Consider the following 23259-nt stretch of genomic DNA (forward strand, 5'->3'; position numbering starts at 1 on the left):
TCTAGAAGATTTATATGTAATATGGAATAACTAATAATTACCCCTTTTCTATGTAGAAAAAAGAGAAAACGGAAGACCGTCATCCCACAAGAAAGATCGATACCAAGTTAACTGTTGTCCCTTCGACAGGGAACCACGTTCAAACAAGGCAAACCAAATTGGAGCATAACAGCCAAAAAAAGGAAAAGGAAATCTCCAATCGGCACAACAGAACAAAAGGATAACTGCAAATTAACAGCTTAGCGAATCCCTCAGGATCCTTTGATCCTGAGGGATCGCTATCTTAACAATTCTCTGTATTGTTGGTATCGTCGCTCGGCTGTTATAAGAAGAGGCAGCACTGCTAGCCAAAGGGGGACTGGTTGTTATTTTATGTAACTTTTATTTGTATTTGAAACTTGGATCATCGATTCTCATTGAATATCGATTCACCGTAACTCTGTTTTGATGTTTTAATATAAATCTGGTTGTCATTCCATCTTTGATTCTAGAGTAATTTCAAGTAGTGTGTCCCTGGAGGTTAAGGGCCCGGCCCTCGTGGCTCACTCGCTCCTGTATCATATTTCTGATTCATGTTTGGTTTGATTTCCTTCAATTACTCTATTCAGTAATCTGATGTGCTTTACTGTTTTACATATCAGCTCTATTATATATATATACTTTGTAAAATACTATTGTTATCTATAATAGGAACGCTATGTTATCATTCTAACGTTGTATCGCATTGTTGTTCCTTTTGACAATTGATATAACACTACTGTTCCTTACAGATTGTCGTTCGATTATAGTTCAACTGAGTTGTGTGTTCCTAAATCAATACTACCATATGATTTATTCTTAAATTGTGACTGTTGTTCATTCGGAATTGCTATTTCATTACAATTGTTGTTCTGCTATAATTGTTGTTACTTTATAGTTGTGATTCATGCGTATTGTATCGAAGCTCAGATTACCGTTCCTTTTGATGTTATGTGTGTTGCGTGTTTAACTTGAAGTTGTTGTACATTCAGATCCGAGTTGCTGTTCCATACTCTATTTCTAATAGTCTGTTGTTCCATTTCTGTTTGATATTCAATTCGAAAGATGTAACTTAATTTCTGTAGATTATAATTATTGTTGTATTCATTTCTGTAGATTAAGGGTTTGCTGTTCAATCCTATTAAATAGAGATAGTTTCTCTTCTATTTCCTGTCAATTGAAGATTATCATTGCTTTGGTGTGCAGAAGGTCTAAGACTGTAGCGAACATCGACATACGCTGTCTATTTCCTAGTTTGACGATCCTTCCTTTGAGCGCCTTTTTGATTGTATCAGTTTATAAAGGGAAGAGTTACTCTTACTATACCCTTGACTGATGAATTTTCTGAATGCATGATTTCAGTCCTAGGTTTCGTTTTGCAGATAAATTTCATTCCAAGCATTCTTTTACTCTTGTATTGAGAGCACTATACTAATAGCATTACTCTGACAAATCACCGCCTCAAACTGAGTACACTTTTTGAAATAACAAATCATTCCTGGATTGACAATTAATGTAGGGTAAATAGAATTAAAAACAACCCTTTTTACTGCTCGACATTTTAGCATCATTGGTGGGGAAGAGTGTAGCCATTTGTTTCTTTTCCAGAGTGATGTAAGAACCTATTAGGAGAGAACTGGGTTTTAAAAATGGAAGGTACGAATGTGCGTATGGAGCATGTAATAGCCTTGCTACCCTGCCCACTTTCCTATAGATTTGTTGTTGTTCTCTTTGGGTACAAATTAGCATTTGATTTGTGTGCATGACTAAGCAGAAAAAGCCTTAAAAGAATCCTAAACCTATACCTAAGCCTGATAAAGCTAAGGGGTCAGTGACCCTTGGCTGATCGACCTTTATAGAAAAAATATTTAAGAAAGCAGAATCTCAGCCTTCAGTAGGACCTAGAAAATTTACTTATAGACAACCTACTAGTTCCCTTCAGGTCATAGGATCACCATCTGTTGCCTTTGCTGAGGCGCATAGTTACACCAAAGAGAAAGATTTTCAAGAAATTGAGAATTATAGCCCAAAATCATTGCAAGAAGGGAACCTTAGCAACCTTTGTGAAGGAAGAGGAGAAATAGGGGAGACTGAAGAACCAAGATCTCCTCTTGGGATAATTTTTCCATTAAGTAGCCCAAATAAGAGAAGTGCTGCAAAAATCGTTTATAGCAAAGTTGAAGAACCTCGAGAACCAAAATCTTCCCAGACATTAGGCACTCTCATTGTCCCAGATAAAGGAAGTGTTGTTAAGGTCATTCCTGTTAAATTCATTCCTTCTCAGCCTAGGAATACCCTTCTAGATATCCCAGAAGGTTATTGGCATATATTTGACCAAATGGCCCAGAACCAGCCAAACACCCCAACCTCTACACTGCAATACCCCATTGTGGATACTACAACTAATGCACCTATGAAATCAATCCCTCTCCAAAATATCCCTACATTCCATGCCCTTACATCAGAAGATCCAGATGCTTTCTTATTTGAATTTGATGTGCTGTGTAGAAGATATGGCTATACCACCGATCCCCAGAAACTAAAACTGTTCCCCTCTACATTAAAAGTGGCTGCTTTAAGATGGTTTATGGGATTGGGTGGTGGCGTTATAAATAATTGGGATCAAATGAAGGAGTCTTTTCTAAAAAAATATCAGGATTATTGTAGGTCTAGTGAGTTAAAAGATGAAATATTTCAGATGGTAGCTAGACCAAATGAAACATTAGAAGAATGTGTTGAGCGTTTTCAGTATAATCTTCAAAGATATCCTTATGCATCATTACCCTTACCTGATAATGTATTAGAAACAACATTAGATAGAGGAATGAAGGAACAATGGGTTGAAACACTAAATATTGTGGGAAAAGAAGATATTTATCAGGAAAATTTTTCTAACATTATTCATTTATGTAATAGGAGCTCGAGAGACAGCACAAGACTAAAACCAACGGAACATGATAGGTTTACTAGAGACAAAAAGATCTCTGCAGAGGGAGTAACTCACGTAGAAATTGGAAATTTGTTAGAAAAATTTAAAATTGACATATTGGGGACACTGATGACACAACTTGATATTATGTAGGCCAAACAAAAGCAAGTAGAGGTAGAACAAAATTTGGCAATCTTCTGTCCCAGATGCAGAAATAAACACAGCCACGAGGAGTGTCCATTAGATGTAGTCCAAGTTTGTGCCATTTGTAGAAAAGACCATTCTACAGAGAGCTCTCCCTCACTTCCTGGATTTAAATCAATATATAAGGAAGCAGAAGAAGAGCTAGAACCAGTGTACCTATTCAATCAGTGCCGATGGCAGCCGCGAAAATCAGGTATGTTCTCAGACCCAGCTTCTTCTTTTCAACCTCCACAATATTATGCTCAACAATATAATACAATGTGGCAAAATCAAGCTCCATTCTCAAATTGTTCACAACAACCATTTCCTTCATCATCACCATGGCCGAATCAAGCAAGCCAACCCAATTGGCCAAATTTTCCCTATACCCCACCATATTGGCAAAACAATGTATATACCACATAATGGTCCCCTCCTACTTCACAGAGTCAAGCCTAACAGACAAACTGGTTGTTATAGACATTTTTGGGCACTGAGACCCCAATCATAAATGTCCATAAACCAAGGGCTCTTAAGTCCCTAAAAGTGTTGTTCCAACCCCTCAAATAACAAGGTCAGCTGATTACATCATCTCCCAGAAGTTCTCCATGAAAAACTACTCAGAACTGGTCAAAACTGGACCATCTCACCTGCTCCATGGTCAAAGTGTGCTTCATCCCACCTAAATGCACACGGGAGGTGCGATGCATACTGAAAAGCCCTTCTATGGGGTGCGATGGGCGAGAGTGGACAAATGGAAGGGTCAATATGTGAGGTGGAGGATCATGGAATCTTCCAGAAACTTCTCCTGTGACACTTGCCTCTCTGTATTCGCCCAGGGATGAGTAAGAGATCATCAATCTCCAAGTGGAATCATGAACTATCAGAGAGAGGACACTAATCAAATCTCAAAAGCTAACTCAGCCCCCTTGCAAACATCAATATATGGATCCCTCATCCCAAAGATACAGAGGCTGGAATTTTGTATCTTGTAAGGAAGTGTTGCTGGTTTCTTGGTGCAACATCATAGTGTTGGGTGATCTAAGCTTTTCATGAGGTTAAGAAGGGCTTTCTTGCTGAGAGGATGACACTGGGTCAGAACAATTGGTTGTAATCCTCTTTGCTATTCTTGAATATTAATAAAGCTATTCAAGTTTTCCTCCACATTCTTGTATGATTGATGATATATGAATTTGTGTGGTCAATATATATCTGGTCCTATATTGTTTATGATAGTAGCTCTCTATTCTTGGATAGTATTATGCTTCTTTGATTCCACAGGTGCTCTTTGAAGCTGGGTAGACGAGGAAGCGAGTGGCAAATATCTATTATAAGGGAGAGGAATCAAGCAAGGAACCAAGCGCAACACAGAGGTTGGTCTCCTTTATTCCCCTCTTATCTACTTCTCATAAAGGAAAACAAAAGTGGTTTTAGTTTGTTTGTTTCTAAGGTAGCTACCAGCCTTAGTGGGACTAGCAGCTCTGCATAGACACTAGATTTCCCGATAACACTACCAAAGACCGATGAATCAGCCAATAGGAACCATTCTACTCCCTCAACCTACACTTCCAGCATTACAACAAAACCCCCAGCCTAATTTAAGACTGCAACTCCTAGCCCAACACAACCCTAATCCGAATAATAGATAGGTCCAATCTATTCAAATAATTGAAACACTAAAGATAGGAACCAATCTAAGGGAGTTTAATGATATTCAATTAAGATCTAGGCGCATCATTGAAACAGAGGGAGATAAAACCGTTCAAGTTGAAAATCAGTTACCTATAGAACAACCACTACAAGAAGAAGATCTCATCAGACAACAAACTCACAATCAAGTAATCACATCTTCCCCTCCATTCCCAGATCGATTAAATATACCTTGACCTCTACAACATCCTGATTTCGACATTCTGGGAGAACTTAAAAATATGTACATAAAAATTTCACTCCTCCAAGACATCCTGATATATGCGAAGACCATTAAAGAGCTATGTATAAAAAATCCAATGAGGAGAATAGGAAATAACCCAATAGTCCAAGTAGTTGGTACCCTATCTGATCTATTATCAAGAAAATAAATGCCCGTTAAATATGAAAACCCAGGAAATCCAATAGTAACAGTACAAATCCATGGACAAACCTTCTCAAATGCCTTAATTGATCTAGGAGCTGCAATCAATATATTAACAAACACTACTTGTCAAAAACTAGGAATTACATCAATAGAACTGACTTCCACTTTATTAGAACTGGCTGACCGATCTGTGGTTAGGCCAGAGGGCACATTACATGATGTCATGTTATCCATTGATCCCTGGGAGTATCCTGCCGACTTTCTAATAATAAACCCCAAAAACCGACTTGATGGACATTGATTGATTTTAGGCAGACCTTGGCTTGCAACCATTGACGCTTATATTAGATGTTGACAAGGCAGTATGACCATAACTAGAGGAGCTAATATCAAGAATCTAGCTTTATATCCTCCAGCCCATCCAAGTGTCACAATAATAGAAACTAACAAACATCCTGTATCATACCTCACCGAAAATATTAGATCCCCATTAACCATAGAAGATGCCCTCGATTTCAAAGACCAAACAGAGGATGATGTCATTAACAACTTTCTTAGCTAGACTAAATCCAGATCCCACATACAATGTCACATGATAGAAGCAACATTTGATAATGAATTAGAATAGGATCCTCTTAAAGATACTCACGGCCAAGCAATACCTACTACCTCTATCTCAAATAGAAAAATTCTAGAAATAGAGCCAAGAAAAACTTTAAACATCAATGCCAACCTGACTTTTGAACAAGAATACAAGCTAATCTAGCTACTAAGGAAATACAAAGAAGAATTTGCATGGGACTACCATGACATGAAAGGAATTGATCCCTAGTTATGTACACACCACATTTACATAGAGAAGGATGCAAGACCTGTTTGCCTACTACAAAGGAGACTTAACCCTCATCTAAAAGACATTGTAAAAGCTGAACTTTAAAAAATTTTAGATGTGAACTTCATCTACCCTATCTCCGATAGTAAATGGGTCTCTCCACTTGTTGTGGTGCCAAAGAAGAATGGAAAGTGGAGGATTTGTGTGGATTATAGAGAGCTAAATAAAACAACACAAAAAGACCACTTTCCCCTTCCATTCATTGACCAAGTATTAGACACTTTGGCAGGAAAGAAATTCTTTTATCTCTTAGATGGCTTCAGTGGATACAATCAGATTCAGATTTCCCCTGAAGACCAAGGCAAAACCACTTTTTCTTGTCCTTGGGGAACATTTTCCTACAGAGTTTTACCTTTTGGCCTATGCAATTCCCCTGCCACATTTCAAAGGGCTATCCTCAACATCTTTTCAGATTTAATAAATGAAGGGCTCAAAGTATACATGGATGATTTTACACCATACAGGGATGATTTCGACCCAGCATTGGACACACTAGAAAAAGTGCTGCACCGATGCATTTCCACCACGCTTTGTTTGAGCCATGAAAAATGCTATATCATGATGACTGAAGGACTTATTCTAGGCCATTATATTTCAGCAGTTGGAACACAGGTAGATCCAGCCAAAATTCAAATAATTTTGTTAATACCTACTTCTACCACTCAAATAGAGGTACACAATTTTCTTGGATTCTCTGGTTATTATAGAAGATTTATAGAACATTTTTCTCATATTGTTGCACCTTTATATGCACTGACAGGGAATGTTGAATTTGTTTGGATAGAAAAATGCGACCATGCTTTCGAGAATCTAAAAAAAACTGGTATCAACAGCCTCAGTACTCCGATGACAAAATTGGGGCCTTCCATTTCAAATTTCATCAGATGCTTCAGACATAACTATTGGAGTAGTCCTTGGGCAGGAAAAAGATAAAAAACCATATGCAATTTATTATATTAGCAAAAATTTGTCGCCTATTGAATTGAACTATAGTGTGACTGAAAAGGAATTTTTAGTTGTAATACATGCCATCAAAAAATTTAGGCATTATATCACTGGATATCCTGTCATTTTATATTCAGATCACTCTGCCATAAAATATTTAGCAAATAAACCAATCACAAATGGTAGAATAACCAGATTGCTGATTTTATTATAGGAATTCGATATCACCATAAAGGATTGACCGGGAAAAAAAAATCTTGTAGCTGATTTTCTATTGTGAATGCCAAAACCGGTGGATGCAATAGCGGTCGAAGATCAATTCCCAGATGAACATTGATTCGTTGTTACTGTTAAAACACCCTGGTATGCTGATATTTCAAATTATTTAGCAGTACTTAAATTACCAAAACATCTGACCCCCAATGAAAGAAAGCAGATTGTCCAGTGTAGTACTCGATTTTCTTAGATTGGGGGCTACCTATTTCGTATAGGAGTAGATGTGCACATCAAAATATGCGTCCACAAGGACAAAATTTTTGACATTTTGAAAGCTTGTCACGATGGACTGTGTGGCAGACATTTTGTTGATCGAAGAACTGGACACAAGGTACTACAAACAGGTTATTATTGGCCCACGATCTTCAAAGATGCAAAGAAGTTCATTCAAGCTTGTGACAACTGCCAAAGAGCAGGACGCCCTGAACAGGCTGATGAAATTCCCCTGAACCCACAGCTAGTTATTGAACCATTTGAACGGTGGGTGCTTGATTTTGTTGGTCCAATCAACCCATCGTCAAATCAGAAAACATACATTCTGGTAGCAATAGAATATGTAACCAAATGGGTTGAAGCAGAGGCGTTATTGAGAGCTACAGAGGATTCTGTCATTTAGTTCATGTTCCACATATTTGTGCGATATGGCCTCCCAAGAGATATAATTACATATGGTGGACCACAGTTTTCTGGTAACAAGATTGTTGCAACACTGAAAAACTATCACATCCAGTATAAAAATTACTACTCCATACCACCCACAGGCAAATGGTCAAGTAGAAAGCACAAACAAAATAATAGAAGCAATACTCACAAAAACCATTGTGTCACACAAACATGATTGGGCTGCAAGATTGCCAGAAGCATTGTGGGCATACAGAACAACATGGAGAAGTACTAATAGTTATTCACCATACCAGCTAGTATTTGGAAAGGAACCCATCTTTCCGATATAATTTGAAATACAGACATTACGAAAAGCACAAGAGTTTGGTCTAGATTTAGATGAGGCTCAGACTAATAGATTACAGCAGATCAATGAGCTAGATGAAATCAGGCTCTCTACCCTTTAACATGCTACGTTAATACAACAACAACGAGTCAAATGGCACAGTGCCCTCATTAAAAAGAAAGTCTTCTGCGAAGGAGATTCAGAGTTCCTATATGACTCTAGGTTCCAGGATTTCCCTGGGAAACATCAGACTTGCTGGCTAGGACCATACGAAATCTAGAAGGTACATGATAATGGTACCATTACTCTAACCACCATTGATGGATCCAAACATACCTTTAAGGTAAACGGCCAATGAGTTCAATTATACCACAAATCACTCACTCGGGAATCCTTCTACCAGCAACTCTGCGAAGACTTCGACATGCAGATTCTGGTTGAGGAAGAGAAATCTTCCTCACCTTCGGTTAAGTAATTCGACTACTCTTACACACTATACATAATTCTTTTGTTTTGTATATATTTTTTTGCAGTTGTATAACATTTGCACTTTGTTGTTCCTTCCGAAAGGAACAACATTTTCACCATTTTGTTGTTCCTTTTTCAAGGAACAACGCTTCTGCACTTTGCTATTCCTTCTGAAAGGAATAACATTTTCACCATTCTGTTGTTCCATTTTTTTAGAGGAACAACACATCTGCACTATTTTTGTTCCTTTTAAAAGGAACAACATTTCTGTCATTTGGTTGTTCCTCTTCGGAAGGAACAACACTTACATTTTTGTTGTTCCTTTTCCCAAAGGAACAACATTTTCGTTTCCGTTGTTCCTTTTTCCGAAGGAACGACACAATTTCATTTTTTGCTGTTCCTTTTCCCAAAGGAACAACATTTTCGTTTCTGCGGTTCCTTTTTCCGAAGGAACGACATATTTTCGTTTTTGATGTTCCTTTTTCCGAAGGAACGACACATTTTTGTTTCTGTTATTCCTTTTTTCGAAGGAACAACATTTTTGTTTCTGTTGTTCCTTTTTCCGAAGGAACAACACATTTTCATTTTCTGTTGTTCCTTTTTGCGAAGGAACGACATTTTCATTTCTTTTGTTCCTATCTCCGGAGGAACAACATATTTTCGTTTCTGTTTTTCCTTTTTCCAAAGGGAAGCCACATTTTTGTTTCTGCTGTTCCTTTTTCTGAAGAAACAACATTCTCATTTCTACTGTTACTTTTCTCGAAAGAACAACATTTTTGATTCTGCAAAGCACATTTTTGTTTCTATTGCTCCTTTTTCCGAAGGAACAACATTATATTTTCTGTTGTTCCTTTTCCCGAAGAAACAACATTTTTGTTCTGAACGACATGTTTTGTTTTGTGCTGTTCCTTTTTGCGAAGGAACAACACTTGTGATTTCCGTTGTTCCTTTTAAAAAAAACACAGAATTTTTGCATTATTTTTCTTGCGCTTGTTTTCTTTGCTGATATTCTTCTTAGTGCACAACAATTAAGAGTTTTTCTTCCTTTTTGCTTGCGATTTTGTACATAGCACTTGTTTTATCTTTTTCTTTTTGTGTGTGTGTGTTCTATCATTCAAATCACTTCTGAAACACAACTATAAACTTATGCAATGAATATGAGAACTAGAAGATTTGAAATCACCAAATTACATAAAAAGTCACTATCTTTACAAGAATTTCTATGAATTGATAAGAGAAAAGATGAAAGGACACAACTATTGATTATCTTGCTGTCACTGTTCTACTAATACCAGTATGGTTGGTTATCTTTATCATGATGGTTCCTTCTAAAATCTCATAATCCTCTTTGATCACTATTAAGAATAAGAATGAAGGGCATATTTTTCTATTGAGATGTTAAGACTTCTTCCACCATCCCTACTCTTAAGGAGTGCTAAACCACCCTTTGTGTATAAATAGAGAAAGTACTCTATAAAAAGAAAAAGTAATAAAAAGAAAAATGCTAACATGGTTTGTCAATGAAGGATAGGGGATCTCATTGGGAGCCAGCCTACCATGATCATAAGGAAGAAAGTGATGTGGCATTCCCACTATGGCCACCACACCAGGGATATGATCCAAGAGGAATATTACCAAAATAAAAAAAGTCCTTGGAACAGGAGATCTCATCACGAGCCGACTTGCCCACCTTTCACTCCTTCCTAGTGAATGGCATTATGATTTATTCGGTTACCAAGCCAGTATAATCACCTCCATTCTGACATTCCACAACACTTTCCTAAGTATACACAAAGGATCATGGTTCCATGGGTGAAATAAACAACTCTCTCAAGGTTATGGACAGTTGTGGGCAACATAGCTCTGTTGATGGTATTGAGGTCACATTCTTTATATGCCACTAGCACTTATGAATCCCTTCTTCTACCTTTGTAATGGGTCAAAAAAAAATATTATGAACATAATTATTGCGAACCGCTAATACATGAAATCTATTATAATCAATCATGATGAAAAAAGTTGATCCTGACTGCACTGAACTTTTTGCACACATCTGCTATCCTATCCTTCAAATCTCACATCATATCATGGTATTCTCTTATTTATTAATTGATTCTATGATATACCTCGATTTTGGTAATCCGCTCGTTCTTGTAAACATGGCATCCCGGTATACGATGTTCCTTTCCGACTCTGTATTATGTCAGTCCAACATGCCACTCCATCATTTGACGGCCGAGGACGGCCTATCACATTGCAGGGGGGGAGCAGGTGACCTCATAATTCACTGGCATACGTGTCAGTTTTTCATTTGGAGAATTTTTACTTGGGAATAGCAAGGCCTAATAGTATATTGTTTTCCAACTTGCATGGCTTGCTGTTTCAAAATTATTTCCATGTTATGCTCTACAACAATTAGCAATAATTTGAACTCTAAATGAGCTTGGAACATTCATCATTCTCTCTGTGGTTGCTAATAGCCTGAATAGACTATTGTTTCATTACAGTCTTTGTGTTTTTACAGTTTGCTAAGCATGGGAGGAAGATCAATTCGTAGAGAACCACAAGTGTTGACAATCTTTGATGCCACACGGGAAATTCTAACAAGGGCAGGATGGATAGTTTATCTCGATCCTCTGCAACAATCCAATGAGACTGTGGCAATTGAATTTTTGCAGAACCTGCAAGAATATCACTCCACGGTAAGGGGGAGACAGATAGCAATCACCGACGAAATAATTGCAGAAGTTTCAGGATTGCCAACCACTAGATTTGTATGGACTCTGAAGAAATTAAGGTTGTGAGACGCCATCAAAATCTTCCAAGATGAAGGTCAGAACTTGACTTGAAGTGGAAAAGGAGTTCTACCAGTAGCCTTGGGAGAACTGTGGGCAGAATTGGCAAGAGTCATCCAGAGCTACATCACCTGTGAAGGCAAGAAAGACGTGGTAATACCATGACACCTTAAACTTTTAGCCGTATTAAAACAAAAATGCTCTATGAATTTGCCTGCATTTTTAAATTCTCTACTATGTGATGTTGCCTGAAGCATGAAAAAATCACGACACGTATAATCAATAGTAAGTCACCATGGGCTGATACGACTAATAGTTAGTTACAATCTTGCTCAGAAACAGAGTAGCTGGGAAGAAATAATTTTTACAATAGACGGGGGATTGGCTTTACCAGCCCCCAAACGAAAGCATACTGCAAGCATGTCAAATAGACCATTGAAATGGAGGAAATTTGTTAGATTGGCATGGATCAGAGGGAGGCTAGAAAATTCCCAAGGGAACACCAGTCAACCGATGGAAATAGTTGATTCAGGGGATGAGAAACCCCTACAATTGGAAGGAGAAGAGAATGAAAGAGAATTGAATGATGAGGGAGAAACAAAGGAAGAGACTAAACAATCTGGTCAGGCTGAAGAAGAAACAGAGCAACGTGAGGAGAGCCCACTGCAAAATCTGTTGTGAGAGGATGAATTGGCCTAGATTTTGGCCAACATGGGAGAATATACTCAACCTCTCAACCCACTAAACCTCCACATGGAGGAAGAGCCACAAGAGCACTCTGTTCGTGATAAGAGTGCATCCGAAGAGTTATGCGACAAGGAAGAAGAAGAAGAAAATCACTCCAGCCATGATGAAAGTGCATCTAGAGAGGAAAATGATGAAGATGAAGAAGAGGAACAATTTGCTCTAATTCAGAATACACTGGAAGAAGTCTATGAAGAAGAGAGGGGGGAAGAAGAGGTTACCTAGGAAATTGCAAAGCAAGCTAGGGTTTCTACCCCTAAACAACCCAATTAGCAGAATAATGAGGAAGTACCCCAAGAGAAAAATCAAGAAATTGGTCAGGAACAAAGTCCAGGCCCGAGTGCATGAATGGTTGTTACTTCCGATAAAATGGAAGAAATAAAAAAATTAAAAAAGGAATAGCAACGATTGCTTAATGTAATTGCACAACTTTGACAACAAATCAAGATTCTGAAGATGGGGAAGAGAGCAAAGAGGACTTCGGTGGTAAGGCATGCAACCACCCCAGCAAAACCTCTCAAGAAAAACATCAAGAGGACTCAAGTCCATCCTGTTGTTCAAAACCAAAAGGAACAACATTCAGCTGTTGCCCATGTTGAAGTACAAACAAATGACATAACGGCTCGTGACAAAGAAATTCAAAGAGAGGCACAGTCCTCTGAGGAAATTCGAACCATAATTATGGAACGACGCAATAAGAAGATTCAAGTGAACCTCCTGCTTACAACTACTATGTGGGATAGTGATCTGAGGATGGTAACCCTACGAGAGGGTTTGATGCAAGCCCAGTGAGTAGTAGAAAAACTTACAAAACAAATTGTCTATCGCGAAAAGTATGAAGAATTACAATAGCAGCTAAGGAATGTCAATTTATCTGAAAGCTATGCTTTTGAAGGATGGCGAAGGGAAGAAGAAAGACTCACAAAGGTAAATGATAGGCCAGATGTAGTTATCAAACAAATGGATACCTTATGCTCTTTATACACTGACATCCTAGCATGTAGAGCGCCTGTTAAGAATTTTTCTTTGTTTTTAATGGAACGATATTTGCAATTGAAAATTAAAGCTGTTAAAGCAAGAGCCCCGATAGAAATAAATATTGTTGACGATTTCATAAATTGTTGTAAGCACTATGGGGTCAAGGTTCAGAGATTATTATGCAAGTTCTATTTTCACAACCTTGTGTTAGACCAAGAAACCGAGTAGAAACCTGACCCTATCATTGGGGATATCCAACTGCAAGCATTCATTTCGTTTGGAGTTAATGAAATAAAATGGCTTAAGGCCTATAATGTCTTCCAAAGACAAGAAAACATATTAGACTTATGGGTAAGAGTTGAGCCTAGAGATCCATTGCAGTTATGGAATAAACATAGGAACCTCATGAGGACTCCGAGTGTGATTGAAGCATTAGGACCCATTCAAACAACAATAAATCGGCAAGGGATAGAATACTTTTTCACCATCAAAGACCTTGCCATTGCAACTGCTAAATTTCGATATCATACTTCTAATCTGAATATCCAACTTAGGGAACCGTTTAATTATGATAACTTTAAGTTAGTTGTTGATCGCTTAAGCCTCTACGGTGATTTTATTTTGAGGGAAGGGCCATCTTGGTTAGGTTATAGATTCCACAGTCTGGTTATCTAGCACCCTACACCTGGACACCAAGCCTTGTATCAAATGCCTGAGGGTTAGACAGGACATCTTTTTGAACACCTAGCTAGGCGTCATGGCTATAGACCTCGTCATGAGATCCCATCTCCAACCTACTCTCTCACCACCTTGCACGTCAACTACAATGTTTTCATGTGGGCATGAAAAAGGGTAAGTAGGCGGGTGTGTTGGGCACTGGAGAAGGTATGTTATTTTCATTTACTTAGTTATCTTTTCTTCAAAACTCACAAAATTTTCACATCATGAGCTATGCATATGACACAAGAATATGATAGAATCTAGAAGATTTATATGTAATATGGAATAACTAATAATTACCCGTTTTCTATGTAGAAAAAGGAGAAAACAAAAGACTGTCATCCCAAAAGAAAGAACGAGACCAAGTTAACTATTGTCCCTTCAGCAAGGAACCGCGTTCAAACAAGGCAAACCAAATTGGAGCGTAACAACCAGAAAAAGGAACAGGAAATATACAATCGACGCAACATAATAGAAGGATAACTGCAAATTAATAGCTTAGTGAATCCCTCAGGATCCTTCTATCCTAAGGGATCACTATCTTAACAATTCTCTGTATTGTTGGTATCGCCACTCGGTTGTTATAAGAAGAGGCAACGCTACTAGCCAAAGGGGGACTCGTTGTTATTTTATGTAACTTTTATTTTTATTTGAAACTTTGATCATCCATTCTCGTTGAAGATCGATCCACTGTAACTCTGTTTTGATGTTTTAATATAAATCTGGTTGTCGTTCCATCTTTGATTTTTGAGTAATTTCAAGCAGTGTGTCCCTGGAGGCTAAGGGCCTGGCCCTGGTGGCTCACTTGCTCCTGTATCATATTTTTGATTCATGTATGGTTTGATTTATTTCATTTACTCTATTCAGTAATCTAATGTGCTTTACTATTTTACATATCAGCTCTATTATATATATACTTAGTTAAATACTATTGTTATATGTAACATGAATGTTATGTTATCATTCTAACATTGTATCACATTGTGTTCCTTTTGACAATTGATATAACACTGTTGTTCCTTACAGATTGCCATTCAATTATAGTTCAACTACGCTGTGTGTTCCTAAATCCATACTACCATATGATTTATTCTTAAATTGTGACTGTTGTTCATTTAGAATTGATGTTTCATTACAACTGTTGTTCGATTATAATTGCTACTACTTTATAGCTATGATTCATGCGTATTGTATCAAAGCTCAGATTACTATTCCTTTTGATGTTAAGTGTGTTGCGTGTTTAACTTGAAGTTGTTGAACATTCAGATCCGAGTTGTTGCTCCATACTCTATTTCTAATAGTCTACTATTCCATTTCTGTTTGTTGTTCAATTCGAAAGGTGTCACTTAATTTCTGTAGATTATAATTATTGTTGCATTCAATTCTGTATATTAAGGGTTTGTTGTTCAATCCTATTAAATAGAGATAGTTTTTGTTCTATTTCCTGTCAATTGAAGATTATCATTGCTTTGGTGTGCAAAAGGTTTGAGACTATAGTGAACATCGACATACGTTGTCTAGTTCCCAATTTGATGATCCTTTCTTTGAGTGCCTTTTTGGTTGTATTAGTTTACAAAGGGAAGAGTTACTATTACTATACCCTTGACTGATGAATTTTCTAAATGAATGATTTGAGTCCTAGGTTTCGTTTTGCAAACAAATTTCATTCCAAGCATCCGTTTACTCTTGTATTGAGAGCACTATACTACTAGCATTACTCTAACAAATGACCGCCTCAAATTGAGTACACTGTTTGAAATAACAAATCATTCCTGGATTGACAATTAATGTAGGGTAAATAGAGGTAAAAACAACCATTTTTACTGCTCGACACATGAGTGGCTGCCATGTATTCTGCCTCTATAGTTGACGGTGCGACTATAGAATGTTTCTTACTCATCCAACTAATTTCACCTCCAAATAGGTTAAACACATACCCACTTGTAGATCTTCTCTAATCCAGATCTCCAGCCCAGTCTGCATCAACAAAGCCATGAATATCCAATACTCTATCCAATCCTGGTCTTCCTTGGTAGCACAAACCATAATCACTAGTGCGACGTAAATTCCTGAAAACCTACTTCACTGCTATCTAGTGCTCCTTCCCTGGTTTTGACATAAACCTACTCAATACTCCCATTGCATGTTCAATTTTTGGTCTAGTACAAACCATTGCATACATCAGGATACCAACTAAACTTGCATATGGAACACGAAACATGTCTTCTTCCTCTTCTTGTGTCTTGGGACACTGTTCAACAGATAACCTTACACCTACAGGAATAGGAACCTTCGCCGGTTTATTGTCCTGCATATTAAACCTCTGCAATATTGTCTCAACATACTTCCTCTGGTTTAACCAGAGCTTCCTCTTTGCCCGATCTCTTTTAATTTCCATGCCCAAAATATAGTTTGCAGCACCAAGATCTTTCATGTCGAATTTGGAGGAAAATTGGGTGTTCAAATCCTGGATAACTTCTTTGTCATTTCCAACCAACAACATATCATCCACATACAAGACCAGATAAATAACATGGTCACAAATTAATTTAAAATAGACATAATGATCTGCTTTGCTTCTGGTGAAGCCAAGTCCCCCTATAAATGTATCAAATTTATGATACCACATCCTTGGTGACTGTTTTAACCCATACATAGACTTCTTTAACTTACATACCAGTTCTTTCTTACCCTTCACCACAAAGCCTTTAGGTCGCTTCATGTAGATCTCCTCTTCCAGATCCCTATGAAGAAATGTTATCTTCACATCCATCTATTCTACCTCAAAATCAAATGCAGCAGCAACAGATAAAAGTAATCTAATAGAAGTTACCTTGGCAACAGGAGAAAAAATATCACCAAGATCAATTCTCGGCACCTGGAATAACCTTTTGCTACCAACCGACCTTTGTATTTCTCCACTTTTCCTTCTGCATTTGTCTTCTTTTTGAACACCCATTTTCTGCCAATGGGTTTCCTTCCACCTGGAAACTCCACCAGATCCCAAGCCTCATTTTTGTGCAAAGATGTCATTTCATCAACCATGGCCTCTTTCCAGAGTTTACCATCCTCTGAATCCACTGCTTCCTTCAAAGTTCTGGGATCATCATTAGTAATAGACAAAGAAAAATTTGAACAGAAAGCAGATGGACTATACCTTTATGGTTTCCTTCCTTCTCGAACTGATCTTCTCATAGCCGGAGTTTGTGGCTCTTCATCTTTTGATTCCTCCTCTACTGTAGAGTCTGATTCTTCCTCCTTTAGCTCAAACTCTATCTTCTCAAGTTCCTTTGGTTGGAATTCATGTTTAATAACATCTTTGACCTCTCTGAACACCAAATCTCAGTAGTACACAACCTTCCTTGTTACTGGGTTCCAAAGCTTATAACCCTTTAAACCATACTTATACCCAATAATGATGCACTTTTCAGATTTACTATCCGAATTGGTTCATTTCTCCTTTGGAACATGTACATACGCATCACATCCAAATACCCTCAGATGTGAAAAAGAGGGTTTCTTACTAGTCCATACTTCTTGTGGAGTCTTATCCTCCAATGCTGATGAAGGTGACCTGTTGACCAGGTAACTTGCAGTATTCACCGCCTCTGCCCAGAATTCCTATCCTAACCTGACACCACTGAGCATGCTTCTTTCCCTTTACATCAACATCTTGTTCATTGTTTCTGCAACTCCATTTTGCTGAGGTTTATATGGAGTAGTCTTCTGCTATGCTATACCACACTTGCAGAATTCTTCAAATTCCTTACTACAAAACTCTCCACCATTATTTATCCTCAGCACCTTTATCTTCTTCTCTATCTAGTTTTCCACTAGAGCCTTAAATTCTTTGAACCTTTCAAAGAATTCATATTTCTTCTTAAGGAAATATATCCATGTATTCCTTGAGAAGTCATCTATAAATGATACATAGTACACACTTACCCAGTGATGGAACCTTCACAGGTCCAAACACATCACTGTGCACAAGATCTAATATATGTTTTTCCCTCTTACCACCTGAGGGGAAACTCACCCGATTCTGCTTCCCATATACACAATTTTCATAGAAATCAAAATCTAGAGAGCTATTACTCATACCTTCTACCATACATTTACCATGAAGTATTTGAAGGCCTTTCTCTCCAATATGTCCAAGCCTTTGATGCCACAACATGGTCTTCTCTCTAGAGACCACTAGATTTTCTGCTCCACTTTCAGTAACCATATAACTATTGCACCCATCAATAAGAGTGCTACCTTGCAACTTGTACAGAGTTCCAGTCCAAACTCCCTGCATCAATACTAGTGCTTCCCAAACCATTTTGGAAGTGTCCTTCTCGAACACTGCTTTTACACCTGCATCATCCAGCTTACATACATAAATCAGATTTCTAGCTAATGTAGGAATATGTAGAACAACTAGAACCGTTCTAACCCTTCCACCTTACAACTTCAACTTTACTTTTCCATGACCAATGATTCTAGCCTTCCTGTCATACCCCAAGAAGACATCAACACCATCATATTTCTCATACCATCATATTTCTTATACTTGTAGAACCACTCTCTATGGGGAGTGAAGTGAAAGGATGCACCTGAGTCAATCAACCAAGCCTCATGATCTACATGTGTACTTGAAGCCAAGTACACATCCCCACCTTCATTTGAGGTGGTTTTCACCACTGTAGAAGGAACCTCATTAGATCCCTTTCCTTTGTTAGGAGCTTTAGATTTACACTCCCTTTTGAAGTGGCCTTCCTTTCCGCATTTCCAGCACACCACCTTTATAGGTTTTCCTAGAGATTTAGATCTCCCTCTACATTTAGATCTCCCACTCAATGACTTATTCTTGTTTTTGTTTTAGGACCGTCCTCGTACACACAAGGCATCACCATTTTGGCTCTCCATATTTTTCTGTCTCATCTCCTCCGTCAGCAAGGCTGAGACTATTTCATCAAACTACAAGGCAGTTGCATTTCTACCTATTGCAATAACCAGATTATCCCACGAATCTGGTAGAGAACACAACAAACTGATGCACTTATCTTCATCTGAAATTTTAATATCAACAGATGCTAACTGACTTACCACAGTGTTAAAGCGTTCAGATGCTCTGTCACTGAGTCTCCATCTTTCATCCTCAAGTTATACAACTTTTTCCACATGAAAAGTTTATTCACCAGAGACTTAGATTGGTACAAAGTCCCTGACTTGTCCCACAAAGCCTTTGTCGTACCTTTCCCTGATACATTAAAAAATATGAAATATGAGACACACAATCATATTGTTCTCTTTGCCTTTTGATCCAACTTCTTCCATTCTTCATCGGACACTCCCATTGGTTTAGTACTCAGATCTATCCACTAATATTTATCCAGCAACAAATCCTCCATATTGAGTTTCCACAACTCAAAACTCTGACCATTAAATTTCTTGATCTCTATCTTTCCACTACTCGCCATCTTCTTTCAGCACTAGAATCAATCTCGCAGATCTCCCACTGAGCAAGGTCTACCACAGGCCCGAGTGAAACCCCTTAGCAACAAAGGCATCCCCTTGAGGCCAAATATGCTCTGATACCAAATGTAGGTTTTAACCATGTACAGAAATTGACCTGCATACGAATTCTAAAACACAGAAAATAAACAGTGCGAGACCATAATGCATAAAACACATATACACAGAGATTTTCCCCCGGATCCCAAAACCAGGACTACCAGCTTGATTTTTCATTATATTCCTTTCAATGTTACAATACATATTTATACATGCCAAAGCATCCAATACCATGGACCGAAAACCATGGCATCCAATACCATGGACCGAAAACCATCGCATCCAAAAAACATGTGCGAAAATCATGCACAAAACCATAGGTGGGTCTACCCAACCTAACATACGGTCCAAAACCAAAAATTTCTGAGGCGCTACCCCGAACCCCATAAAGTGGGGTTACGAGTGCCCCTCAAACCCCCTGTTAACTACATGGAAATAATATAACACAACCCAACAAAATATTGCTTGGTGCTCAACACTCTGTGCTCTACGTAACTGCTCAAAACTCAAATGAACAAGTGTTGTCTCGTGGCTAGCCCTTGGAGTTTTATAGCACCTTTTAAATTTGAATATGATCGTTCCCCCCAATTTTGAGTCATTAATGCTTTCTTGGTGGCATATTGTCCCAAATCTTACCCTTAATTCATGTCTTAAATGCCAGTCGCCCACTCCCTTTTGCCTTAAATCAGACACCTGTCATGAACAGTGACATCAACAGTCACTTCCCAGCCAACTTGTGTGGTTGCACAACCCCCCGTGCATAGGCACAAAACTTGGGGCCTGCTAATTCTACGCACACTTCCATTATTGTGAAATTCCCAACAAAACTCTTTTAGAGTCTTGCGCCCTCTTCCAACTGCCCAGAGTGCTAAGACTGTGCCCCCTATGGCTAGTTAGGTGGTTGTGTCACCTGTGCGAGACTTCAAATTTCCTTTTAGTGTAGTCTGCAAGAAATCGTCAATTGCCTTCGCGACAGCTGGCGCTGCGCATTCTACTGGATGTAGTTCTTTCCCCTGGTTAATGCGTTTGGTGAGGTGTGATTGTAACCATGGTAGCATAGTCATAAATTCTTGGTGACACTCTTCTAATTCAGTGGTATACTCATCCATATCTGGCCTTGTCATCCTTGGTTTCTTTATGAGACATGCTTGCGTGATCTCATTTTCCAGCCTCGTGATCTCAACGTCCATCAAAATGCTTTTATTCCTCAATCATACCGGGTATTTTTCAAGTTCGCAAAGTCTAAGCTTCCCTTGCTAAATGGCTTTTTGAATCTTTATATATTCAACCTCGTGTAGCTGTGTGATTTCTTTGTCCTGGTTATTGCACACCATCACAACTGCAGGAGCCATCACATGCGGATTCCTCTCTATATTCTCTTCATAAATTACGGTTTCTAATCTGTTCTGTACCTTTGGAATCATTTCTACGCTCGGGGTTTTGCAGAGCATCCTATAGGCCCAACGAATAGTCAGCATGTGCAAGTCCCAATCAGCTCATCTCACCTGGTAATCCTTGTTCAGTACTCTATACACCCTATCAAATGCTTTGTCATGGATAATTGGTAGCGCGCGTTGCCTTTCCTGCTACTGCAGTTTGTTTCGATTCTCTATTATGGGGTTGGTGTGCACTTGTACGGGCTGTACAACATATGTTTGTACCCATCGAGAAAGTTGGGTGCACAAGTTGTTCTGTCCCTACTAACTAGCTTTCGTTCGAAGCTGGGCTTTTCCAAAACGTAGGTGCATCATCGTTCTGCATCTGCGCCAGTCCTAAAAATTTCCTTGATGTGTGCCCCACCATCGTATGGTGTTGTGCGCAGTGCCCACTTCAGCGCATCAAACCACTATTTTTCTGGAACTGTACTTTCAAATTTGCTCAGAAATTCATCCACCCTTGATAATCCAACATATGTCGGCAACTCCCTTGCCTTTGTTGTCACACAACGCAGTGATCTAACCATCATGTTGCAATTAAGCGTTGTTACTTCATGCAGCTCATTCTACCATTGCTCTACTTCTTCGTCTAAATTTGAAGTGCATGAGATTTCGTGCTCCCACGAAATTCTTCCATTTGTAGTTAGATTCACCCAATCTTGTTCTTGCATAGTTATCTTGTAAATACAATTGAGATCATCATCACTATCATCATCGTGCACCAGTTCAGTCTATTGTGCTCCTTTGGCTGAATCCAACAGTAGATCATTTTACACTTCCCCATATTTATGACTCCATTCATATCAGTGGCCCAATCTATTCCTAGTAGCGTTGGATAGGGATTACTGTCATCTAAAATTTCTATCACTTCAAAATCCGCTTGCGTACTCACACCTTCAATATCTATTGTTTCCCCTTGCAATCTTGCCATGGGTAAAATCTTCTTTTGGTTCGCCATTCGTAACTGAATACAGGACCATCATAAGACTAGTTGACGCTTACTTTCAACATGATCATCAAAGGTTGACGACACCAGATTGTGCAAGTGGGGAGACCAATCCCTTAGGATCCGTGGGATGCAAGGATAATCTCAGTGATAGTGGTCTCCTTTGCAGATGACACATGGAGATTTAGGTTTGAATGGTGCAGTGTGTGGATTTTGGATAGACAATACATAGTTGACACTTTTTTCCATTGGCTCCTTCTTCTTCTCAGTTACTTCGTTTTTAGTTTTACTATCTTCACCAAGTGAATGGGAAGAAGGATAGGGAGAGACAAATGAGTAGAAGGTTGGGGGGGAACTCTGGTATCATCTAGTTGCTAATTCAATTGTTCAGGAATCACGGTGCTTTGAATGACAGAGGTCAAGAAAAGCCATACCGGTAGGCCAATTGTGAATCCTGGAAGGGACAATGTGGCCATATGAGGTGCACCAACATCTCCCCGAGAGGAGAAAGGACTAGGATTCCCCCCGAGGGGAAATCCTTTGTTGGTGGACTCCATTTTCTCAACCTAAGACCAATGAGGGAACAGTGATGTTATTCTGATTAAAATAATTTTTTAGAAGCTTTGACACAACTTTCTTTTTCAATTTTTAAGAGTCGAGAAAAAGCTAAAGATGACTCTAGTCGCCTTCGATTTTTAATGAGCCTGAAGTGACAATTGCTCAGATGGACCTTTTCCTTTAAAGAGTCTGAAAAGGAATGAAAGAGACTACTCTGGAAATCTAGACATAGGGATTAGCAAACCAATCACAAAACTGCAGAATACTTTTTATGGTACGGTAGTTAATCTTCCCGAATGTTGTGGTCTCCCAAGATATACTCAATGGTACATGGGAAAACAAGTTCGTATTGGCACTTGTCATCTCAAAGAGGAGGAATCACCCAACCTATGATGAAAGCGACAGTTACCAAGCTTTACAATGCCAGAATACGTCTCTAGCCTAGACTTCTAGATGTTGTGCATTAGGTTCCAAAGCATTTTTATGTTCATTGAATTTATTTTACAATTGATCTTTCTTAAGAAATTTTCCTTTCAGGTTCACCACATGATGTAGATACACAATTGGTAAAATGAAATCTAAGATGATAAACAGTAGTTTAATCTTCTTTTTGCAATGAAAATCCTAGCTACTAAGGAAATAGAAATGAAATTCTTTCAACATAGAGTAGAGAGCACACACTAGATGCACTATCCTAAATCACAATCAACAAGCAGTCTAAATGAAAATGTACATGCGTGTATTTGTTTTCCACTTTCTTAATGTGTGAATGACAAAAAGAATGCT

This window comes from Pinus tabuliformis, chromosome 7, assembly GCF_031772625.1.
Source record: "Pinus tabuliformis cultivar Carrire ecotype Pingquan chromosome 7, CPIR1, whole genome shotgun sequence".
NCBI lineage: Eukaryota > Viridiplantae > Streptophyta > Pinopsida > Pinales > Pinaceae > Pinus > Pinus tabuliformis.